A 17,942-nucleotide genomic window follows, 5' to 3' on the forward strand; every position below is an offset into this window, starting at 1 on the left:
TCTGTAAACAAGAATAGCTATGTTGTATTAAAAAAGAACACATTTTAAACTCAATCCCATATTTTGAATAGTTCATAAATAAGTGTTTTACATATATTCATCAATATTGCTCAAATCTAGGGTTATATTTCATCTGCCTCTTGCTCATTGAAATACCTTTTTGATTTTGCAATCACAGTATTGTTACTATAATGTTGAAAACACTTTCAGTTTTTATTAGGTTTAAGATGTTCTGATCAACCGAAAGATAAATCAGACTTTTCTAATTTAATTGAATCGCAGGACGAATTAATGAAAATAGTATTTTATTTAAGAATGAGTAAAGCAAGGCACTGCTGAGATTTGAACTCAGGCTCTCCTGTTTACTCTACAGGCGCTTTAACCAGCTAAGCCACAGCACCCTCTTAAAAATGCTTTAAGGAACAGTTTGCCATATGATGTTCAAGAGAATCCTGAGTTTTTCACTTTCATAATCATTTCTCAGTTCAGAAAACGCTCTACTCAGCTACTTTAGACGAGGATACTGATCCTATTGATAAACACCTCATTGATATATTGCTTATCCTGTTCATAAATGTTTTAATTATGCCTTCTTTAAGAATGCATTACTTGATTTCAACTCTAGAATGATTTTTTATCTCTATTTTGCTCTTTGTCACTCTTTTTTCCGTTTTTCATTCAAAGCATTACTTTGAAAATCTTCACAATACCACGTTTTTTAGTTTTTCAATTTAAGATGACCCATTCTAATGTTCACAGAACAACTCTTTTCTTTTTAAAATGTATTAAACATTTGCGTGATGAAAATTATTTTTACATGTAAGGACCAATAATAAGGTGCTGCTGAAATTTGAACTCAGGATTTCCTGGTTACGAGACAGGCGCTTTAACCACTTAGCCACAGCACCTATTTTAGTGAAACAGAAGGGATCATTAATTTAGTATTGGTGATCAAATTCTGTGCCTGTGTTAAAGTGTCTTAATAAGTATTCTAATGTTAAACAAGCAAGGATTCCTAATCTGTAAACAAGAATAGCTATGTTGTATTAAAAAAGAACACATTTTAAACTCAATCCCATATTTTGAATAGTTCATAAATAAGTGTTTTACATATATTCATCAATATTGCTCAAATCTAGGGTTATATTTCATCTGCCTCTTGCTCATTGAAATACCTTTTTGATTTTTGCAATCACAGTATTGTTACTATAATATTGAAAACACTTTCAGTTTTTATTAGGTTTAAGATGATCTGTTCAACAGAAAAATAAATCAGACTTTTCTAATTTAATTGAATCGCAGGACGAATTAATGAAAATAGTTTTTTATTTAAGAATGAGGAAAGCAAGGCAATGCTGAGATTTGAACTCAGGATCTTCTATTTACTAGACAGGCGCTTTAACCAGCTAAGCCACAGCACCCTCTTGAAAATGCTTTAAGGAACAGTTTGCCATATGGTGTTCAAGAGAATACTGAGTTTTTCACTTTCATAATCCTTTCTCAGTTCAGAAAACGCTCTACTCAACTACTTTAGACGAGGATACTGATCCTATTGATAAACACCTCATTGATATATTGCTTATCCTGTTCATAAATGTTTTAATTATGCCTTCTTTAAGAATGCATTACTTGATTTCAACTCTAGAATGATTTTTCATCTCTATTTTGCTCTTTGTCACTCTTTTTTCCCTTTTTCATTCAAAGCATTACTTTGAAAATCTTCCCAATACCACTTTTTTTGTTTTTCAATTTAAGATGACCCATTCTAATGTTCACAGAACAACACTTTTCTTTTTAAAATGTATCAAACATTTGCGTGATGAAAATTATTTTTACATGTAAGGAGCAATATTAAGGTGCTGCTGAGATTTGAACTCAGTATTTCCTGTTTACGAGACAGGCGCTTTAACCACTTAGCCACAGCACCTACTTTAGGGATACAGAAGGGATCATTAATTTAGTATTGGTGATCAAATTCTGTGCCTGTGTTAAAGTGTCTTAATAAGTATTCTAATGTTAAACAAGCAAGGATTCCTAATCTGTATACAAGAATAGCTATGTTGTATTACAAAAGAACACATTTTAAACTCAATCCCATATTTTGATTAGTTCATAAATAAGTGTTTTACATATATTCATCAATATTGCTCAAATCTAGGGTTATATTTCATCTGCCTCTTGCTCATTGAAATACCTTTTTGATTTTGCAATCACAGTATTGTTACTATAATATTGAAAACACTTTCAGTTTTTATTAGGTTTAAGATGATCTGTTCAACCGAAAGATAAATCAGACTTTTCTAATTGAATTGAATCACAGGACGACTTAATGAAAATAATTTTTTATTTAAGAATGAGGAAAGCAAGGCACTGCTGAGATTTGAACTCAGGATCACCTGTTTACTAGACAGGCGCTTTAACCAGCTAAGCCACAGCACCCTCTTGAAAATGCTTTAAGGAACAGTTTGCCATATGGTGTTCAAGAGAAACCTGAGTTTTACACTTTCATAATCATTTCTCAGTTCAGAAAACGCACTACTCAAATAGTTTAGACGAGGATACTGATCCTATTCATAAACACCTCATTGATATATTGCTTATCCTGTTCATAAATGTTTTAATTATGCCTTCTTTAAGAATGCATTACTTGAATTCAACTCTAGAATGATTTTTTATCTCTATTTTGCTCTTTGTCACTCTTTTTTCCCTTTTTCATTCAAAGCATTACTTTGAAAATCTTCACAATAGCATGTTTTTTTGTTTTTCAATTTAAGATGACCCATTCTAATGTTCACAGAACAACACTTTTCTTTTTAAAATGTATTAAACATTTGCGTGATGAAAATTATTTTTACATGTAAGGACCAATAATAAGGTGCTGCTGAGATTTGAACTCAGGATTTCCTGTTTACGAGACAAGCGCTTTAACCACTTAGTCACAGCACCTATTTTAGTGATACAGAAGGGATCGTTAATTTAGTATTGGTGATCAAATTCTGTGCCTGTGTTAAAGTGTCTTAATATGTATTTTAATGTTAAACAAGCAAGGATTCCTAATCTGTAAACAAGAATAGCTATGTTGTATTACAAAATAACACATTTTAAACTCAATCCCATATTTTGAATAGTTCATAAATAAGTGTTTTACATATATTCATCAATATTGCTCAAATCTAGGGTTATATTTCATCTGCCTCTTGCTCATTGATATACCTTTTTGATTTTTGCAATCACAGTATTGTTACTATAATATTGAAAACACTTTCAGTTTTTATTAGGTTTAAGATGATCTGTTCAACCAAAAGATAAATCGAACTTTTCTAATTGAATTGAATCGCAGGACGACTTAATGAAAAAAGTTTTTTATTTAAGAATGAGGAAAGAAAGGTACTGCTGAGATTTGATCTCAGGATCTCCTGTTTACTAGACAGGCGCTTTAACCAGCTAAGCCACAGCACCCTCTTGAAAATGCTTTAAGGAACAGTTTGCCATATGGTGTTCAAGAGAATCCTGAGTTTTTCACTTTCATAATCATTTCTCAGTTCAGAAAACGCACTACTCAAATAGTTTAGACGAGGATACTGATCCTATTCATAAACACCTCATTGATATATTGCTTATCCTGTTCATAAATGTTTTAATTATGCCTTCTTTAAGAATGCATTACTTGAATTCAACTCTAGAATGATTTTTTATCTCTATTTTGCTCTTTGTCACTTTTTTTTCCCTTTTTCATTCAAAGCATTACTTTGAAAATCTTCACAATACCACGTTTTTTTGTTTTTCAATTTAAGATGACCCATTCTAATGTTCACAGAACAACACTTTTCTTTTTAAAATGTATTAAACATTTGCGTGATGAAAATTATTTTTACATGTAAGGACCAATAATAAGGTGCTGCTGAGATATGAACTCAGGATTTGCTGTTTGCGAGACAGGCACTTTAACCACTTTGCCACAGCACCTAGTTAAGTTATGCAGAAGGGATCATTAATTTAGTATTGGTGATCAAATACTGTGCCTGTGTTAAAGTGTCTTAATATGTATTCTAATGTTAAACAAGCAAGGATTCCTAATCTGTAAACAAGAATAGCTATGTTGTATTACAAAAGAACACATTTTAAACTCAATCCCATATTTTGAATAGTTCATAAATAAGAGTTTTACATATATTCATCAATATTGCTCAAATCTAGGGTTATATTTCATCTGCCTCTTGCTCATTGAAATACCTTTTTGATTTTGCAATCACAGTATTGTTACTATAATATTGAAAACACTTTCAGTTTTTATTAGGTTTAAGATGATCTGTTCAACCGAAAGATAAATCAGACTTTTCTAATTGAATTGAATCGCAGGACGACTTAATGAAAATAGTTTTTTATATAAGAATGAGGAAAGCAAGGCACTGCTGAGATTTGAACTCAGGATCTCCTGTTTACTAGACAGGCGCTTTGACCAGCTAAGCCACAGCACCCTCTTAAAAATGCTTTAAGGAACAGTTTGCCATATGGTGTTCAAGAGAATCCTGAGTTTTTCACTTTCATAATCATTTCTCAGTTCAGAAAACGCTCTACTCAACTACTTTAGACGAGGATACTGATCCTATTCATAAACACCTCATTGATATATTGCTTATCCTGTTCATAAATGTTTTAATTATGCCTTCTTTAAGAATGCATTACTTGAATTCAACTCTAGAATGATTTTTTATCTCTATTTTGCTCTTTGTCACTCTTTTTTCCGTTTTTCATTCAAAGCATTACTTTGAAAATCTTCACAATACCACGTTTTTTAGTTTTTCAATTTAAGATGACCCATTCTAATGTTCACAGAACAACTCTTTTCTTTTTAAAATGTATTAAACATTTGCGTGATGAAAATTATTTTTACATGTAAGGACCAATAATAAGGTGCTGCTGAGATTTGAACTCAGGATTTCCTGTTTACGAGAAAGGCGCTTTAACCACTTAGCCACAGCTCCTACTTTAGCGATATAGTAGGGATCATTAATTTAGTATTGGTGATCAAATTCTGTGCCTGGGTTAAAGTGTCTTAATATGTATTCTAATGTTAAACAAGCAAGGATTACTAATCTGTAAACAAGAATAGCTATGTTGTATTAAAAAAGAACACATTTTAAACTCAATCCCATATTTTGAATAGTTCATAAATAAGTGTTTTACATATATTCATCAATATTGCTCAAATCTAGGGTTATATTTCATCTGCCTCTTGCTCATTGAAATACCTTTTTGATTTTGCATTCACAGTATTGTTACTATAATATTGAAAACACTTTCAGTTTTTATTAGGTTTAAGATGATCTGTTCAACCGAAAGATAAATCAGACTTTTCTAATTTAATTGAATCGCAGGACGAATTAATGAAAATAGTTTTTTATTTAAGAATGAGAAAAGCAAGGCACTGCTGAGATTTGAACTCAGGATCTTCTGTTTACTAGACAGGCGCTTTAACCAGCTAAGCCACAGCACCCTCTTGAAAATGCTTTAAGGAACAGTTTGCCATATGGTGTTCAAGAGAATCCTGAGTTTTTCACTTTCATAATCATTTCTCAGTTCAGAAAACGCTCTACTCAACTACTTTAGACGAGGATACTGATCCTATTGATAAACACCTCATTGATATATTGCTTATCCTGTTCATAAATGTTTTAATTATGCCTTCTTTAAGAATGCATTACTTGATTTCAACTCTAGAATGATTTTTCATCTCTATTTTGCTCTTTGTCACTCTTTTTTCCGATTTTCATTCAAAGCATTACTTTGAAAATCTTCACAATACCACGTTTTTTGGTTTTTCAATTTAAGATGACCCATTCTAATGTTCACAGAACAACACTTTTCTTTTTAAAATGTATTAAACATTTGCGTGATGAAAATTTTTTTTACATGTAAGGACCAATAATAAGGTGCTGCTGAGATTTGAACTCAGTATATCCTGTTTACGAGACAGGCGCTTTAACCACTTAGCCACAGCACCTACTTTAGGGGTATAGAAGGGATCATTAATTTAGTATTGGTGATCAAATTCTTTGCCTGTGTTAAAGTGTCTTAATATGTATTCTAATGTTAAACAAGCAAGGATTCCTAATCTGTAAACAAGAATAGCTATGTTGTATTAAAAAAGAACACATTTTAAACTCAATCCCATATTTTGAATAGTTCATAAATAAGTGTTTTACATATATTCATCAATATTGCTCAAATCTAGGGTTATATTTCATCTGCCTCTTGCTCATTGAAATACCTTTTTGATTTTGCAATCACAGTATTGTTACTATAATATTGAAAACACTTTCAGTTTTTATTAGGTTTAAGATGATCTGTTCAACCGAAAGATAAATCAGACTTTTCTAATTGAATCGAATCGCAGGACGACTTAATGAAAATAGTTTTTTATATAAGAATGAGGAAAGCAAGGCACTGCTGAGATTTGAACTTAGGATCTCCTGTTTACTTGACAGGCACTTTAACCAGCTAAGCCACAGCACCCTCTTGAAAATGCTTTAAGGAACAGTTTGCCATATGATGTTCAAGAGAATCCTGAGTTTTTCACTTTCATAATAATTTCTCAGTTCAGAAAACGCTCTACTCAACTACTTTAGACGAGGATACTGATCCTATTGATAAACACCTCATTGATATATTGCTTATCCTGTTCATAAATGTTTTAATTATGCCTTCTTTAAGAATGCATTACTTGATTTCAACTCTAGAATGATTTTTTATCTCTATTTTGCTCTTTGTCACTCTTTTTTCCGTTTTTCATTCAAAGCATTACTTTGAAAATCTTCACAATACCACGTTTTTTAGTTTTTCAATTTAAGATGACCCATTCTAATGTTCACAGAACAACTCTTTTCTTTTTAAAATGTATTAAACATTTGCGTGATGAAAATTATTTTTACATGTAAGGACCAATAATAAGGTGCTGCTGAGATTTGAACTCAGGATTTCCTGTTTACGAGACAGGCGCTTTAACCACTTAGCCACAGCACCTACTTTAGCGATATAGTAGGGATCATTAATTTAGTATTGGTGATCAAATTCTGTGCCTGGGTTAAAGTGTCTTAATATGTATTCTAATGTTAAACAACCAAGGATTCCTAATCTGTAAACAAGAATAGCTATGTTGTATTAAAAAAGAACACATTTTAAACTCAATCCCATATTTTGAATAGTTCATAAATAAGTGTTTTACATATATTCATCAATATTGCTCAAATCTAGGGTTATATTTCATCTGCCTCTTGCTCATTGAAATACCTTTTTGATTTTGCATTCACAGTATTGTTACTATAATATTGAAAACACTTTCAGTTTTTATTAGGTTTAAGATGATCTGTTCAACCGAAAGATAAATCAGACTTTTCTAATTTAATTGAATCGCAGGACGAATTAATGAAAATAGTTTTTTATTTAAGAATGAGGAAAGCAAGGCACTGCTGAGATTTGAACTCAGGATCTTCTGTTTACTAGACAGGCGCTTTAACCAGCTAAGCCACAGCCCCTCTTGAAAATGCTTTAAGGAACAGTTTGCCATATGGTGTTCAAGAGAATCCTGAGTTTTTCACTTTCATAATCATTTCTCAGTTCAGAAAACGCTCTACTCAACTACTTTAGACGAGGATACTGATCCTATTGATAAACACCTCATTGATATATTGCTTATCCTGTTCATAAATGTTTTAATTATGCCTTCTTTAAGAACGCATTACTTGATTTCAACTCTAGAATGATTTTTCATCTCTATTTTGCTCTTTGTCACTCTTTTTTCCCATTTTCATTCAAAGCATTACTTTGAAAATCTTCACAATACCACGTTTTTTTGGTTTTCAATTTAAGATGACCCATTCTAATGTTCACAGAACAACACTTTTCTTTTTAAAATGTATTAAACATTTGCGTGATGAAAATTATTTTTACATGTAAGGACCAATAATAAGGTGCTGCTGAAATTTGAACTCAGGATTTCCTGGTTACGAGACAGGCGCTTTAACCACTTAGCCACAGCACCTATTTTAGTGAAACAGAAGGGATCATTAATTTAGTATTGGTGATCAAATTCTGTGCCTGTGTTAAAGTGTCTTAATAAGTATTCTAATGTTAAACAAGCAAGGATTCCTAATCTGTAAACAAGAATAGTTTTGTTGTATTAAAAAAGAACACATTTTAAACTCAATCCCATATTTTGAATAGTTCATAAATAAGTGTTTTACATATATTCATCAATATTGCTCAAATCTAGGGTTATATTTCATCTGCCTCTTGCTCATTGAAATACCTTTTTGATTTTTGCAATCACAGTATTGTTACTATAATATTGAAAACACTTTCAGTTTTTATTAGGTTTAAGATGATCTGTTCAACCGAAAAATAAATCAGACTTTTCTAATTGAATTGAATCGCAGGACTACTTAATGAAAATAGTTTTTTATTTAAGAATGAGGAAAGCAAGGGACTGCTGAGATTTGAACTCAGGATCTCCTGTTTACTAGACAGGCGCGTTAACCAGCTAAGCCACAGCACCCTCTTGAAAATGCTTTAAGGAACAGTTTGCCATATGGTGTTCAAGAGAATCCCGAGTTTTTCACTTTCATAATCATTTCTCAGTTCAGAAAACGCTCTACTCAACTACTTTAGACGAGGATACTGATCCTATTCATACACACCTCATTGATATATTGCTTTTCTTGTTCATAAATGTTTTAATCATGCCTTCTTTAAGAATGCATTACTTGAATTCAACTCTAGAATGATTTTTTATCTCTATTTTGCTCTTTGTCACTCTTTTTTCCCTTTTTCATTCAAAGCATTACTTTGAAAATCTTCACAATACCACGTTTTTTTGTTTTTCAATTTAAGATGACCCATTCTAATGTTCACAGAACAACACTTTTCTTTTTAAAATGTATTAAACATTTGCGTGATGAAAATTATTTTTACATGTGAGGAGCAATATTAAGGTGCTGCTGAGATTTGAACTCAGGATTTCCTGTTTACGAGACAGGGCTTTAACCACTTAGCCACAGCACCTATTTTAGTGATATAGAAGGGATCATTAATTTAGTATTGGGGATCAAATTCTGTGCCTGTGTTAAATTGTCTTAATAAGTATTCTAATGTTAAACAAGCAAGGATCCCTAATCTGTAAACAAGAATAGCTATGTTGTATTACAAAAGAACACATTTTAAACTCAATCCCATATTTTGATTAGTTCATAAATAAGTGTTTTACATATATTCATCAATATTGCTCAAATCTAGGGTTATATTTCATCTGCCTCTTGCTCATTGAAATACCTTTTTGATTTTTGCAATCACAGTATTGTTACTATAATATTGAAAACACTTTCAGTTTTTATTAGGTTTAAGATGATCTGTTCAACCGAAAGATAAATCAGACTTTTCTAATTGAATTGAATCGCAGGACGACTTAATGAAAATAATTTTTTATTTAAGAATGAGGAAAGCAAGGCACTGCTGAGATTTGAACTTAGGATCTTCTGTTTACTAGACAGGCGCTTTAACCAGCTAAGCCACAGCACCCTCTTGAAAATGCTTTAAGGAACAGTTTGCCATATGGTGTTCAAGAGAAACCTGAGTTTTACACTTTCATAATCATTTCTCAGTTCAGAAAACGCACTACTCAAATAGTTTAGACGAGGATACTGATCCTATTCATAAACACCTCATTGATATATTGCTTATCCTGTTCATAAATGTTTTAATTATGCCTTCTTTAAGAATGCATTACTTGAATTCAACTCTAGAATGATTGTTTATCTCTATTTTGCTCTTTGTCACTCTTTTTTCCCTTTTTCATTCAAAGCATTACTTTGAAAATCTTCACAATACCACGTTTTTTTGTTTTTCAATTTAAGATGACCCATTCTAATGTTCACAGAACAACACTTTTCTTTTTAAAATGTATTAAACATTTGCGTGATGAAAATTATTTTTACATGTAAGGACCAATAATAAGGTGCTGCTGAGATTTGAACTCAGGATTTCCTGTTTACGAGACAGGCGCTTTAACCACTTAGTCACAGCACCTATTTTAGTGATACAGAAGGGATCGTTAATTTAGTATTGGTGATCAAATTCTGTGCCTGTGTTAAAGTGTCTTAATATGTATTTTAATGTTAAACAAGCAAGGATTCCTAATCTGTAAACAAGAATAGCTATGTTGTATTACAAAATAACACATTTTAAACTCAATCCCATATTTTGAATAGTTCATAAATAAGTGTTTTACATATATTCATCAATATTGCTCAAATCTAGGGTTATATTTCATCTGCCTCTTGCTCATTGAAATACCTTTTTGATTTTTGCAATCACAGTATTGTTACTATAATATTGAAAACACTTTAAGTTTTTATTAGGTTTAAGATGATCTGTTCAACCAAAAGATAAATCGAACTTTTCTAATTGAATTGAATCGCAGGACGACTTAATGAAAATAGTTTTTTATTTAAGATTGAGGAAGAAAGGTACTGCTGAGATTTGATCTCAGGATCTCCTGTTTACTAGACAGGCGCTTTACCAGCTAAGCCACAGCACCCTCTTGAAAATGCTTTAAGGAACAGTTTGCCATATGGTGTTCAAGAGAATCCTGAGTTTTTCACTTTCATAATCATTTCTCAGTTCAGAAAACGCACTACTCAAATAGTTTAGACGAGGATACTGATCCTATTCATAAACACCTCATTGATATATTGCTTATCCTGTTCATAAATGTTTTAATTATGCCTTCTTTAAGAATGCATTACTTGAATTCAACTCTAGAATGATTTTTTATCTCTATTTTGCTCTTTGTCACTTTTTTTTCCCTTTTTCATTCAAAGCATTACTTTGAAAATCTTCACAATACCACGTTTTTTTGTTTTTCAATTTAAGATGACCCATTCTAATGTTCACAGAACAACACTTTTCTTTTTAAAATGTATTTAACATTTGCGTGATGAAAATTATTTTTACATGTAAGGACCAATAATAAGGTACTGCTGAGATTTGAACTCAGGATTTCCTGTTTGCGAGACAGGCACTTTAACCACTTTGCCACAGCACCTAGTTAAGTTATGCAGAAGGGATCATTAATTTAGTATTGGTGATCAAATACTGTGCCTGTGTTAAAGTGTCTTAATATGTATTCTAATGTTAAACAAGCAAGGATTCCTAATCTGTAAACAAGAATAGCTATGTTGTATTACAAAAGAACACATTTTAAACTCAATCCCATATTTTGAATAGTTCATAAATAGGAGTTTTACATATATTCATCAATATTGCTCAAATCTAGGGTTATATTTCATCTGCCTCTTGCTCATTGAAATACCTTTTTGATTTTGCAATCACAGTATTGTTACTATAATATTGAAAACACTTTCAGTTTTTATTAGGTTTAAGATGATCTGTTCAACCGAAAGATAAATCAGACTTTTCTAATTGAATTGAATCGCAGGACGACTTAATGAAAATAGTGTTTTTATATAAGAATGAGGAAAGCAAGGCACTGCTGAGATTTGAACTCAGGATCTCCTGTTTACTAGACAGGCGCTTTAACCAGCTAAGCCACAGCACCCTCTTGAAATTGCTTTAAGGAACAGTTTGCCATATGGTGTTCAAGAGAATCCTGAGTTTTTCACTTTCATAATCATTTCTCAGTTCAGAAAACGCTCTACTCAACTACTTTAGACGAGGATACTGATCCTATTCATAAACACCTCATTGATATATTGCTTATCTTGTTCATAAATGTTTTAATTATGCCTTCTTTAAGAATGCATTACTTGAATTCAACTCTAGAATGATTTTTTATCTCTATTTTGCTCTTTGTCACTCTTTTTTCCCTTTTCCATGCAAAGCATTACTTTGAAAATCTTCACAATACCACGTTTTTTTGTTTTTCAATTTAAGATGACCCATTCTAATGTTCACAGAACAACACTTTTCTTTTTAAAATGTATTAAACATTTGCGTGATGAAAATTATTTTTACATGTAAGGACCAATAATAAGGTGCTGCTGAGATTTGAACTCAGGATTTCCTGTTTACGAGACAAGCGCTTTAACCACTTAGTCACAGCACCTATTTTAGTGATACAGAAGGGATCGTTAATTTAGTATTGGTGATCAAATTCTGTGCCTGTGTTAAAGTGTCTTAATATGTATTCTAATGTTAAACAAGCAAGGATTCCTAATCTGTAAACAAGAATAGCTATGTTGTATTACAAAATAACACATTTTAAACTCAATCCCATATTTTGAATAGTTCATAAATAAGTGTTTTACATATATTCATCAATATTGCTCAAATCTAGGGTTATATTTCATCTGCCTCTTGCTCATTGAAATACCTTTTTGATTTTTGCAATCACAGTATTGTTACTATAATATTGAAAACACTTTCAGTTTTTATTAGGTTTAAGATGATCTGTTCAAACGAAAGATAAATCAGACTTTTCTAATTTAATTGAATCGCAGGACGAATTAATGAAAATAGTTTTTTATTTAAGAATGAGGAAAGCAAGGCACTGCTGAGATTTGAACTCAGGATCTCCTGTTTACTAGACAGGCGCTTTAACCAGCTAAGCCACAGCACCCTCTTGAAAATGCTTTAAGGAACAGTTTGCCATATGGTGTTCAAGAGAATCCTGAGTTTTTCACTTTCATAATCATTTCTCAGTTCAGAAAACGCTCTACTCAACTACTTTAGACGAGGATACTGATCCTATTCATAAACACCTCATTGATATATTGCTTATCCTGTTCATAAATGTTTTAATTATGCCTTCTTTAAGAATGCATTACTTGAATTCAACTCTAGAATGATTTTTTATCTCTATTTTGCTCTTTGTCACTCTTTTTTCCCTTTTCCATTCAAAGCATTACTTTGAAAATCTTCACAATACCACGTTTTGTTGCTTTTCAATTTAAGATGACCCATTCTAATGTTCACAGAACAACACTTTTCTTTTTAAAATGTATTAAACATTTGCGTGATGAAAATTATTTTTACATGTAAGGACCAATAATAAGGTGCTGCTGAGATTTGAACTCAGGATTTCCTGTTTACGAGACAAGCGCTTTAACCACTTAGTCACAGCACCTATTTTAGTGATACAGAAGGGATCGTTAATTTAGTATTGGTGATCAAATTCTGTGCCTGTGTTAAAGTGTCTTAATATGTATTCTAATGTTAAACAAGCAAGGATTCCTAATCTGTAAACAAGAATAGCTATGTTGTATTACAAAATAACACATTTTAAACTCAATCCCATATTTTGAATAGTTCATAAATAAGTGTTTTACATATATTCATCAATATTGCTCAAATCTAGGGTTATATTTCATCTGCCTCTTGCTCATTGAAATACCTTTTTGATTTTTGCAATCACAGTATTGTTACTATAATATTGAAAACACTTTCAGTTTTTATTAGGTTTAAGATGATCTGTTCAACCGAAAGATAAATCAGACTTTTCTAATTGAATTGAATCGCAGGACGACTTAATGAAAATAGTTTTTTATATAAGAATGAGGAAAGCAAGGCACTGCTGAGATTTGAACTCAGGATCTCCTGTTTACTAGACAGGCGCTTTGACCAGCTAAGCCACAGCACCCTCTTAAAAATGCTTTAAGGAACAGTTTGCCATATGGTGTTCAAGAGAATCCTGAGTTTTTCACTTTCATAATCATTTCTCAGTTCAGAAAACGCTCTACTCAACTACTTTAGACGAGGATACTGATCCTATTGATAAACACCTCATTGATATATTGCTTATCCTGTTCATAAATGTTTTAATTATGCCTTCTTTAAGAATGCATTACTTGATTTCAACTCTAGAATGATTTTTTATCTCTATTTTGCTCTTTGTCACTCTTTTTTCCGTTTTTCATTCAAAGCATTACTTTGAAAATCTTCACAATACCACGTTTTTTAGTTTTTCAATTTAAGATGACCCATTCTAATGTTCACAGAACAACTCTTTTCTTTTTAAAATGTATTAAACATTTGCGTGATGAAAATTATTTTTACATGTAAGGACCAATAATAAGGTGCTGCTGAGATTTGAACTCAGGATTTCCTGTTTACGAGACAGGCGCTTTAACCACTTAGCCACAGCTCCTACTTTAGCGATATAGTAGGGATCATTAATTTAGTATTGGTGATCAAATTCTGTGCCTGGGTTAAAGTGTCTTAATATGTATTCTAATGTTAAACAAGCAAGGATTACTAATCTGTAAACAAGAATAGCTATGTTGTATTAAAAAAGAACACATTTTAAACTCAATCCCATATTTTGAATAGTTCATAAATAAGTGTTTTACATATATTCATCAATATTGCTCAAATCTAGGGTTATATTTCATCTGCCTCTTGCTCATTGAAATACCTTTTTGATTTTGCATTCACAGTATTGTTACTATAATATTGAAAACACTTTCAGTTTTTATTAGGTTTAAGATGATCTGTTCAACCGAAAGATAAATCAGACTTTTCTAATTTAATTGAATCGCAGGACGAATTAATGAAAATAGTTTTTTATTTAAGAATGAGAAAAGCAAGGCACTGCTGAGATTTGAACTCAGGATCTTCTGTTTACTAGACAGGCGCTTTAACCAGCTAAGCCACAGCACCCTCTTGAAAATGCTTTAAGGAACAGTTTGCCATATGGTGTTCAAGAGAATCCTGAGTTTTTCACTTTCATAATCATTTCTCAGTTCAGAAAACGCTCTACTCAACTACTTTAGACGAGGATACTGATCCTATTGATAAACACCTCATTGATATATTGCTTATCCTGTTCATAAATGTTTTAATTATGCCTTCTTTAAGAATGCATTACTTGATTTCAACTCTAGAATGATTTTTCATCTCTATTTTGCTCTTTGTCACTCTTTTTTCCGATTTTCATTCAAAGCATTACTTTGAAAATCTTCACAATACCACGTTTTTTGGTTTTTCAATTTAAGATGACCCATTCTAATGTTCACAGAACAACACTTTTCTTTTTAAAATGTATTAAACATTTGCGTGATGAAAATTATTTTTACATGTAAGGACCAATAATAAGGTGCTGCTGAGATTTGAACTCAGTATATCCTGTTTACGAGACAGGCGCTTTAACCACTTAGCCACAGCACCTACTTTAGGGGTATAGAAGGGATCATTAATTTAGTATTGGTGATCAAATTCTTTGCCTGTGTTAAAGTGTCTTAATATGTATTCTAATGTTAAACAAGCAAGGATTCCTAATCTGTAAACAAGAATAGCTATGTTGTATTAAAAAAGAACACATTTTAAACTCAATCCCATATTTTGAATAGTTCATAAATAAGTGTTTTACATATATTCATCAATATTGCTCAAATCTAGGGTTATATTTCATCTGCCTCTTGCTCATTGAAATACCTTTTTGATTTTGCAATCACAGTATTGTTACTATAATATTGAAAACACTTTCAGTTTTTATTAGGTTTAAGATGATCTGTTCAACCGAAAGATAAATCAGACTTTTCTAATTGAATCGAATCGCAGGACGACTTAATGAAAATAGTTTTTTATATAAGAATGAGGAAAGCAAGGCACTGCTGAGATTTGAACTTAGGATCTCCTGTTTACTAGACAGGCACTTTAACCAGCTAAGCCACAGCACCCTCTTGAAAATGCTTTAAGGAACAGTTTGCCATATGATGTTCAAGAGAATCCTGAGTTTTTCACTTTCATAATAATTTCTCAGTTCAGAAAACGCTCTACTCAACTACTTTAGACGAGGATACTGATCCTATTGATAAACACCTCATTGATATATTGCTTATCCTGTTCATAAATGTTTTAATTATGCCTTCTTTAAGAATGCATTACTTGATTTCAACTCTAGAATGATTTTTTATCTCTATTTTGCTCTTTGTCACTCTTTTTTCCGTTTTTCATTCAAAGCATTACTTTGAAAATCTTCACAATACCACGTTTTTTAGTTTTTCAATTTAAGATGACCCATTCTAATGTTCACAGAACAACTCTTTTCTTTTTAAAATGTATTAAACATTTGCGTGATGAAAATTATTTTTACATGTAAGGACCAATAATAAGGTGCTGCTGAGATTTGAACTCAGGATTTCCTGTTTACGAGACAGGCGCTTTAACCACTTAGCCACAGCACCTACTTTAGCGATATAGTAGGGATCATTAATTTAGTATTGGTGATCAAATTCTGTGCCTGGGTTAAAGTGTCTTAATATGTATTCTAATGTTAAACAACCAAGGATTCCTAATCTGTAAACAAGAATAGCTATGTTGTATTAAAAAAGAACACATTTTAAACTCAATCCCATATTTTGAATAGTTCATAAATAAGTGTTTTACATATATTCATCAATATTGCTCAAATCTAGGGTTATATTTCATCTGCCTCTTGCTCATTGAAATACCTTTTTGATTTTGCATTCACAGTATTGTTACTATAATATTGAAAACACTTTCAGTTTTTATTAGGTTTAAGATGATCTGTTCAACCGAAAGATAAATCAGACTTTTCTAATTTAATTGAATCGCAGGACGAATTAATGAAAATAGTTTTTTATTTAAGAATGAGGAAAGCAAGGCACTGCTGAGATTTGAACTCAGGATCTTCTGTTTACTAGACAGGCGCTTTAACCAGCTAAGCCACAGCCCCTCTTGAAAATGCTTTAAGGAACAGTTTGCCATATGGTGTTCAAGAGAATCCTGAGTTTTTCACTTTCATAATCATTTCTCAGTTCAGAAAACGCTCTACTCAACTACTTTAGACGAGGATACTGATCCTATTGATAAACACCTCATTGATATATTGCTTATCCTGTTCATAAATGTTTTAATTATGCCTTCTTTAAGAACGCATTACTTGATTTCAACTCTAGAATGATTTTTCATCTCTATTTTGCTCTTTGTCACTCTTTTTTCCCATTTTCATTCAAAGCATTACTTTGAAAATCTTCACAATACCACGTTTTTTTGGTTTTCAATTTAAGATGACCCATTCTAATGTTCACAGAACAACACTTTTCTTTTTAAAATGTATTAAACATTTGCGTGATGAAAATTATTTTTACATGTAAGGACCAATAATAAGGTGCTGCTGAAATTTGAACTCAGGATTTCCTGGTTACGAGACAGGCGCTTTAACCACTTAGCCACAGCACCTATTTTAGTGAAACAGAAGGGATCATTAATTTAGTATTGGTGATCAAATTCTGTGCCTGTGTTAAAGTGTCTTAATAAGTATTCTAATGTTAAACAAGCAAGGATTCCTAATCTGTAAACAAGAATAGTTTTGTTGTATTAAAAAAGAACACATTTTAAACTCAATCCCATATTTTGAATAGTTCATAAATAAGTGTTTTACATATATTCATCAATATTGCTCAAATCTAGGGTTATATTTCATCTGCCTCTTGCTCATTGAAATACCTTTTTGATTTTTGCAATCACAGTATTGTTACTATAATATTGAAAACACTTTCAGTTTTTATTAGGTTTAAGATGATCTGTTCAACCGAAAAATAAATCAGACTTTTCTAATTGAATTGAATCGCAGGACTACTTAATGAAAATAGTTTTTTATTTAAGAATGAGGAAAGCAAGGGACTGCTGAGATTTGAACTCAGGATCTCCTGTTTACTAGACAGGCGCGTTAACCAGCTAAGCCACAGCACCCTCTTGAAAATGCTTTAAGGAACAGTTTGCCATATGGTGTTCAAGAGAATCCCGAGTTTTTCACTTTCATAATCATTTCTCAGTTCAGAAAACGCTCTACTCAACTACTTTAGACGAGGATACTGATCCTATTCATACACACCTCATTGATATATTGCTTTTCTTGTTCATAAATGTTTTAATCATGCCTTCTTTAAGAATGCATTACTTGAATT

General features: G+C 31.6%; 14 non-coding genes across 14 annotated transcripts; all 14 read right to left on the reverse strand.

Annotated features, from left to right (window-relative positions):
* Nucleotides 1–1,854: 1,854 nt before the first annotated feature.
* On the reverse strand, nucleotides 1,855–1,927 carry TRNAT-CGU (transfer RNA threonine (anticodon CGU)). Its single transcript has one exon. It is a non-coding gene; the product is annotated as a tRNA-Thr (tRNA).
* Nucleotides 1,928–2,365: 438 nt separating this feature from the next.
* Nucleotides 2,366–2,439, reverse strand: TRNAT-AGU (transfer RNA threonine (anticodon AGU)). The gene has a single exon. It is a non-coding gene; the product is annotated as a tRNA-Thr (tRNA).
* A 946-nt stretch (nucleotides 2,440–3,385) lies between these two features.
* Nucleotides 3,386–3,459, reverse strand: TRNAT-AGU (transfer RNA threonine (anticodon AGU)). The gene has a single exon. It is a non-coding gene; the product is annotated as a tRNA-Thr (tRNA).
* Nucleotides 3,460–4,404: 945 nt separating this feature from the next.
* TRNAT-AGU (transfer RNA threonine (anticodon AGU)) lies at nucleotides 4,405–4,478 on the reverse strand. The gene has a single exon. It is a non-coding gene; the product is annotated as a tRNA-Thr (tRNA).
* A 1,453-nt stretch (nucleotides 4,479–5,931) lies between these two features.
* TRNAT-CGU (transfer RNA threonine (anticodon CGU)) lies at nucleotides 5,932–6,004 on the reverse strand. Its single transcript has one exon. It is a non-coding gene; the product is annotated as a tRNA-Thr (tRNA).
* Nucleotides 6,005–6,950: 946 nt separating this feature from the next.
* Nucleotides 6,951–7,023, reverse strand: TRNAT-CGU (transfer RNA threonine (anticodon CGU)). Its single transcript has one exon. It is a non-coding gene; the product is annotated as a tRNA-Thr (tRNA).
* A 2,984-nt stretch (nucleotides 7,024–10,007) lies between these two features.
* TRNAT-CGU (transfer RNA threonine (anticodon CGU)) lies at nucleotides 10,008–10,080 on the reverse strand. Its single transcript has one exon. It is a non-coding gene; the product is annotated as a tRNA-Thr (tRNA).
* Nucleotides 10,081–10,518: 438 nt separating this feature from the next.
* Nucleotides 10,519–10,591, reverse strand: TRNAT-AGU (transfer RNA threonine (anticodon AGU)). The gene has a single exon. It is a non-coding gene; the product is annotated as a tRNA-Thr (tRNA).
* A 946-nt stretch (nucleotides 10,592–11,537) lies between these two features.
* Nucleotides 11,538–11,611, reverse strand: TRNAT-AGU (transfer RNA threonine (anticodon AGU)). Its single transcript has one exon. It is a non-coding gene; the product is annotated as a tRNA-Thr (tRNA).
* Nucleotides 11,612–12,557: 946 nt separating this feature from the next.
* Nucleotides 12,558–12,631, reverse strand: TRNAT-AGU (transfer RNA threonine (anticodon AGU)). Its single transcript has one exon. It is a non-coding gene; the product is annotated as a tRNA-Thr (tRNA).
* Nucleotides 12,632–13,577: 946 nt separating this feature from the next.
* On the reverse strand, nucleotides 13,578–13,651 carry TRNAT-AGU (transfer RNA threonine (anticodon AGU)). Its single transcript has one exon. It is a non-coding gene; the product is annotated as a tRNA-Thr (tRNA).
* A 434-nt stretch (nucleotides 13,652–14,085) lies between these two features.
* TRNAT-CGU (transfer RNA threonine (anticodon CGU)) lies at nucleotides 14,086–14,158 on the reverse strand. The gene has a single exon. It is a non-coding gene; the product is annotated as a tRNA-Thr (tRNA).
* A 946-nt stretch (nucleotides 14,159–15,104) lies between these two features.
* Nucleotides 15,105–15,177, reverse strand: TRNAT-CGU (transfer RNA threonine (anticodon CGU)). Its single transcript has one exon. It is a non-coding gene; the product is annotated as a tRNA-Thr (tRNA).
* Nucleotides 15,178–16,123: 946 nt separating this feature from the next.
* Nucleotides 16,124–16,196, reverse strand: TRNAT-CGU (transfer RNA threonine (anticodon CGU)). Its single transcript has one exon. It is a non-coding gene; the product is annotated as a tRNA-Thr (tRNA).
* Nucleotides 16,197–17,942: the final 1,746 nt, after the last annotated feature.

This window comes from Triturus cristatus, chromosome 8 (assembly GCF_964204655.1).
Source record: "Triturus cristatus chromosome 8, aTriCri1.1, whole genome shotgun sequence".
NCBI lineage: Eukaryota > Metazoa > Chordata > Amphibia > Caudata > Salamandridae > Triturus > Triturus cristatus.